Below are 6,903 nucleotides of genomic sequence, written 5' to 3'. Positions count from 1 at the left end.
TGCAGGATTTAGGATGATGGCATTTGAGCCTTGGGAGAGAGCTCCTGGGATCATGTGCGGCAGCGCCCCCTCTTCGCAGGCAGGACTGCAACCTTGCCCATCCCATTTCAGTGGGTCTCTACAGAGTTTAGTGGTCTGTTTAGACCATTCCAAAGTTTAGCGGTCTTCCTTTCTAAGAAGCTCTTCTTCCCCACCCCCAATGAAATACACTCCCTTAAATTCAGTAAAAAATGTGGCATTCTCCTGAGATCTATTTCTCAAAGTAGGGTACTGGAAAGCCCAACGTAGAAAATACTTTAAGTGGCATATACACTTGGAGGCAATTATTTGTTTTACGAAGAATTAAAAAAACATGCTTCCTTGAAGAATGATTCCTCTAGTTCTCTTAAGTGACTGTGTATACATCATTAATGACTAGACAGAAAAGCTCTTTTCTTTTTTCCCCAGTTGGGGGTAGGTGGATGTGCAGGCAGAGAAGATAAAATTAAAGCACCCGCAAACTAATGTTTACTGAAATTCTGACCGAATTGCTGATATGGTCCTTGTAAAAAACAGAGATGCTTCTACATTGATACATTGATATAAAAACACCACTTTACATTCTACTTTGTTAGAAAGAAATATGATTCTGTCGTACTTGAGAATGAACATTTGCCCTGAATTTCTCTCGAAATTTCTCCAGCGCCTAAAATCCAGTGGAGAATGAGCCCAAGGTCAAAACTGGCCTTGAACAAATGGCTAAGTGAGGGATATAGGGGTTTTTGTGGTTTACCTTTATTTGTCTACCTACTTTTTCTACTAATGCTCCTTTCTCATTGTAGAATGAGACCTGTCCTATCCCCTCTTTCCTCACCTAGGCATCCAGTACCTAAATAACCCTGCCTTTTTTGTCCTGTTCCATTTGTCTCAGCTTTGCTAGGTAAAAACCTGAGAGGCTGATGGCTGGTTACAGCCTGAAGCCAAAATCTTTATCAGGCTGGTTCACATTTTAAGAGCAGACTATTGGGAAGCAGTATTATTATTCAAAGAATGCTACTATTATGGCGCAAATTCCAACATCACTGAGAACCTACTGGGGAAGTACTTTGGACTAGGGCAGGAAGCACAGGGAACTCTAGGGAAGTACTTCAAATCACTCCAGGTAAGCGACTCAAATCCTTCTGCCCAGGAGACTACCTCGAAATGTCCTGTTGGGTGATCCTTGCCCTTGTTCGCCATTCCAAGGGCCTCCTTTCTTTGGCAACATGCCAAGCCCAGGCCCAAGGCAACAGTGCAACATTGGGACCAGCAGAGTGGAATGTGTAACATCCACACAAAACAAGACTCCATGAACTTTAGCTATTTTCCCTAAAACAGGAGATGAGATGAAAGGCTTGTTCTGAGTGGGAGAAGGGCTCAGGTGGCTCACAATTGCCATTCTTGCCCCATGCTTGCTCACCTTCTTTGAAAGGAAAGAAAATGGTGTAGCACAGAAGTTCTGCCTGATCATAGAGGATTTCAAAGCGACACCACGCAGGAGTAGAGCAGGGCAGGGATGGAGTGGGTGTTACAGGGCAGCTTGGCCAACTGGCAAGAACTCAGGTGTTGTTGGAAACTCATTGATCCACTCCAGAGTCCTGCGCTCTCCATTGAGCCCCTGAGCTAGTAGACAGTCATCGGGAGCTTGAGAAGTCTCTGTGAACTATTCACAAGGTGGAGGGACTCTTCCTAAAGCAGTGTAAGACCTCTTTCTGAAATACAAGTGTAGATGGGGAAAGTGGAGAAAAGGATGTTGAGACTTTACATTTTGTTAGAGGTGACCACCTATCTTATATCCCAACCTTCAGTGTTGTTTTCTGCAAATAAAAACACAAGAGAAAACAATGAGTTGAAAGCAAGGGCTGTATGTCCAGATGAGTGTACTTTCTTTGAATGTCCCCCATCCCCCCAACTTTCCAGTAGTGCAGCTGCTTTCCTTTCTCCTCCTGCCTGTTATAATAAGTTCAGTTGGTTTGGGTAGATTTGTTACCTCAAACCAGCAGAGTTCCGTTTCCATTCCCGGAAGAAGGAGAAGAGATGTAGCCATCTTGCTCCTAGTAGGACTTAGCCAGCCCTTACAGGAACCAGGGCCCGGAAGTGTGAGCTTCTCCCCCTTGATGCTGCTTTGGATCATTAATTAGGAAGAATTCCTTCCTCTTTCCTGCCTCCCACTCTCTCTCCTTTTTCTTTCCTTCTTTCTTTCCCTTCCTTTCTTTCCTCCCTCCCCTTTCTTCCTTCCTCCTTTCCTTCCTTCCTTCCTTCCTTCCTTCCTTCCTTCCTTCCTTCCTTCCTTCCTTCCTTATTTCTCTCTTAGTTTGGGATGTTTTTCCTTTAGTGCTACATATGGTACTTCACTGGGCTTAGCAGGGGGTCATTTATTGGGTAGACATCACCTCTGCAGTCTCCCCCAGGTAAGACTCTTTAGAGATTTAGAGCCCTTCCCCAACACCCTCCCTGATTTTTCTACTCTTATCACCAAACATACACACACACGCGCGCGCACGTGTGTGTATGATTATCTATATCTGTATATCATCTATAGCTCATGTCATGGCCCAGATAGGCCCGTTCTCTCTTGCATTCTCTAAGTATTCCAACAGAAAGTTGGTACATTCTGCTCCTCTTCTCCCTACCATCACACCATTAGAATCCTTTGTTGGTTTCTCATGGGTGGGGGGAGCAATGGTGAGCTTGGCAGGTAGAGGAGTAGGGGTGAACCCAAAGTGCTGCATCCGCTGGGTGAAGTCTGGTAGGGAATCATTCTTTCCCCTATCTGTTCCCCTTCCTTCTTAGGCTGGGAAATCCACAGTCTTTGGTAGTCATTAGTGTTACCCATTAGTATTTTCCAGACTTACGGTAGGATTGCACTTACTTCGCTAACAGAAGTGGAAGGGTCACTTCAGACAGAATCTCCTAGAGCTGAGATGTGATTCACCACTCTTAGATGGTGGCTGCTTTGTCTCAGAGTGGGGACAATGATAAGCAGAGCCCCCTTGGCAAACTGTATTGGACACGTACTAGTATTGAGAAATAAAGCTTCATATGAAAAGCTGCTGAGATTTGCAGGTTACTGGTTACCACAGCATAACCTGGTTTCCCTGGCTGATGCAGAATCACTGAAATAAAAATTTTCTCTTTGCTAGAATTCTCCTGGGGATTCCACAGGTAGAGGCGGCTCAGCATTATGGACACTGACACTTTTGCAGCTCTAGCTCTCCCCAATCTAACCCTTGTGGGTGGAGAGCCATGATTTCTCATCCTCTCTGCTTTTCCATGGCACTCTCATTAGGAGGGCCGCAAGCCATTGCTTCACCATAGCAGACACCTCTTGCTTGATTTCCGTAGCATCTTTCCCTTTTTCTTCCGCTTAGATCAATTCCCACTTACTTTGGAAAGCTGCTCCTGCCTCACACCAACCTTACAATTATGATGGGCTGCCGACCAGGCACCCCTGACCACAGAAATGGGCACGTTGATCTAGGCCTGCCCATTTGTCATTTCACAAGCAGTTGGCACGAAGGGTGAAATATGACCTGATTTGGCTTAATCAGAGAACTTTTCTGCTATATTAAAGTGGGAAAGTAAGAGGCATCTCTTTCCTTTGGGTTCTAAGATAGGAAGACTTGAATGTAGAGTATGCTTTCTGTTGTATGGAGATACTCCATCTGCACTGGAAAGAGTATTGGCAACACACACAGAACCAGAGTCAAGAGCTATGTCTAGAGAGAAAACTACTGATTTTGTGATCTAATCCCCCTTGTTCTGAAACTAATCTGTTTAACTGACAGTAACAGAAGGAATTCTTACTAATTTACGTGAAAATATTGAATCTTTCTTTTTCTGAGTGATCCTATTTGTCCATTTCCCTTCCTTCCATGCACTGGTGGTAAATATACAGGTGACCCCAGTTCCTTGGACATGGTCGTCCTGGTGATCAGGCAGTCTGGCCTGAGAACCTCAGAGCTATGCAGCTGTTAACCTCACTTAGTAAAAGGTTGGATATAGACCCCCCTCAGCTTCCTGAACACTGCTGCACCGCTGCTACCAGAAATAAGTAGAGGCCTCTGAACAGAGAAAATATAGTCCATATAACTCACATTCAACCTCATGAATATTACTCTAAGGATCCTCTATTCGTGAAAACTCAGAGTTGATTTCCTCTCGTTATACTTACAATTATAAGACTTTCTCAGTTTTCTTCCACCTTAGAATAGAAGTGGTACATCAGAAAGGGTGGAAGAGGGGGTGCTTTGTGTCCTGTTCACAGGAAATGACATTTGATAGCCAATTCAAAGAGAAGTCAGAAAAACCATAAATGGCAAGCAAAGTGCTTCAAGGTTGGAGCTGTCAAATGTCAGGACAAAGAGTGTTTTACACAAGTGGAGACCAGAGCACATCACTATTCAATCAGTGAACCGCACATCATTGCTTCTAGGCTTCGTGCAAAAGCAGGTGCTCCTAGTGTGACCCCGAGTCAATATAATGTTCAGTTACCTTTGGTATCCTTGGTTTATTAAGAGAGGGGTCTGTATAATTCATTCCAAAAAATACTGATATTATTAATTGTTTCAAAATCTGGGCAAAGAGTTAAATCCCAGTTTTTCTTGCAAATTCATTTATGTAGGATAGCCTTTTCTCTGATGGTGCTGGGTCAATGAGGTATACTGTATTGTTTATCAATATCCATAATTTGCATCATGGATATATTTGTTTTGTTTGTATGTACACTCTTTAGTATGTGATCACGTTTGTGTATTGTAAACTCTAAAACACCATACAAATGTTCTTTATCGCCGTGCTCCCTAGAAGCCCTGAAGGATACCAACACTCACTGGCTCTTCTCTAGGAATCCCTAGGGAATCCCCATTCTCAAAGTTTTCTGTACATAAAGCTTTTCTGGGAAACTTGTTAAAAGTGTAAATTCCTAAGATCCATTCTCAGAATTTCTGGCTTAATGGCTCTGGGGTAGAACCCAGAAACCTGCACTTCAAAAAAGGGTCCTCTTGCCCCAGTGACTCTAACACAGGTAGTCCAAAGTCTACCTTTCTATATATATTGCTCTCTGATTCTCTAGAGCCTCCAACTGCCCTCAAATGCTTCCCTTTTTCACGACGGGCCTGAGGAGAAATTTCCCCTCCTGTACTGTGTTTAAAGTCAGAACAGAGATCTGAATCCTTGAACAGAGCCTAGAAGTCATAAAATAAAATAGGATTTGGTTGAAGTGACTGAGATAAGTTGGAGTAAAAAAAATAAAGACTTCCTAAGTCAAGTTTTAGACGGTGGTATAATTAGAATTATTATCCATTATTTATGTGGCAGATGATGTTCATGAGATGCTTGATGACTCTATGTTAATAGGCAGTGTCTTTGCTGAAGGGGAATGTGACATTGCTCTATCCTTCCTCTCTCTGCCTTCCCTCCCTCTCTCTCTCTCCTTCTGTTGAGCCCCAGCCAGTTCTAATAGCACTTCTGGTTTGGCACCTTGTAGTTTGTGATAGCAAAGTGAAGTACAGAATTCTGAGTCTTTGAGTTAGAGACTGGTGACCATCTTTCTGAATTGCACTCATTGTTTGATGTAGTTATGGGTACTGCCGCCATTCCTTCACCACCTTCTGTGTGTTGGGCATTTGTTATCTATGACCTCATAAAATTCTCCTAATGGCCTTGGAAGTAGATGTTATCTCTTTAAAAATGAGGCTAAGTTTCAAAGAGCTTAAATGATCAGCTCATGGCAACACAGCCTATAAAGAGTGGAGCCAGGTGACCCTGAGTGCAACTCCTGGGGCCTCCGCATCACTTGTTGGACTATCAGGGCTCCCCAGGGGCCCTCCAGGGGAAGAGCATGCCAGGGCTCCTTTGTCTTGGTAGCCCATCTAGGTCTGTTTAGTGTTTGCTCTCATGATGGTCAATGATGATTCTTGCCTGCTCTTGTCAGATTTAGTTAATCTTCTCCGGGTTCTTTCAGCATCAAGACCCGGACTACTTACTGAAGGAGCTCTTTTGGTAGAGTGGGATCAATCTTAACATGAAGATTTCCAAAAACAACAAGCACTTGGTACATATTATCCTAGGTCTCTGGATAAACCGCATTAGCTTCACGATTGCCTTTGCTGTGACAAATTACTTTTTTTCTTCCTCCACCTGGGTATAGCCTTTCAAGAAGTCCAGACCTATCATGTGAGGTTGGTGTGTCCTAGGAGAAAGGGGAAATGCAAAGTTAAGCATAGTCTGTCAAAACAAGGGGCAATTGGGCTTGAAAATCCCTGCTCTTCAGGGGCAGTGATATCCTGGTTTAGTGTAATGAAAGTCCTCGTACCCAGTGTCCTCTAACAATCTGACTTTAATGGGGTTACTATAGCTGGGGTAAAGCATTTTATATGGAACCAGGTTTACATTATCCTACTCTTTAGAGATCTTGCTTGCAATGCTGTTCAAATCCTTTAATCCATAAATAGGATTCCAGACAGCGCTGGGCTGCCTTCCAAAACTGTAATCTTCCAGTATATGAATTATTACCAAAAGATTAGGGTGTTTCTAGTAATAACATTTCAAATAAATCAGCTTTCATGGAGGAACAACAAACTAATATTGGAAATAACAATATAAAGACATTTATATAGCCACTTGCTAGAATAACTTCCCTAACCAGGGGCTTCTTTTCTCATTTACATTCATTCTGTTTGAAAAGTCTTTTTTCATTTATCATCAGCTCCTGACTTTAGCCTTAAAACATGCCACGTGTTCCCGAGTCCTGGGTCTCCTAAGCCCCTTCTTTGATGCCTCTGAAATCACCAGGTGTGTTTACCCAAGGGTGGTCAGAGGTGTTGACTATTGTCCCCAGAAACTCCAGATCCCTTTGACCTTTCTCTTTGGTTCTGGGCAATC

The sequence above is a fragment of the Ursus maritimus genome, unplaced genomic scaffold (genome assembly GCF_017311325.1).
Source record: "Ursus maritimus isolate PB19 unplaced genomic scaffold, ASM1731132v1 scaffold_2, whole genome shotgun sequence".
In the NCBI taxonomy this organism is placed as follows: Eukaryota; Metazoa; Chordata; class Mammalia; order Carnivora; family Ursidae; genus Ursus; species Ursus maritimus.
Note: the sequence above shows the minus strand (reverse complement) of the source record.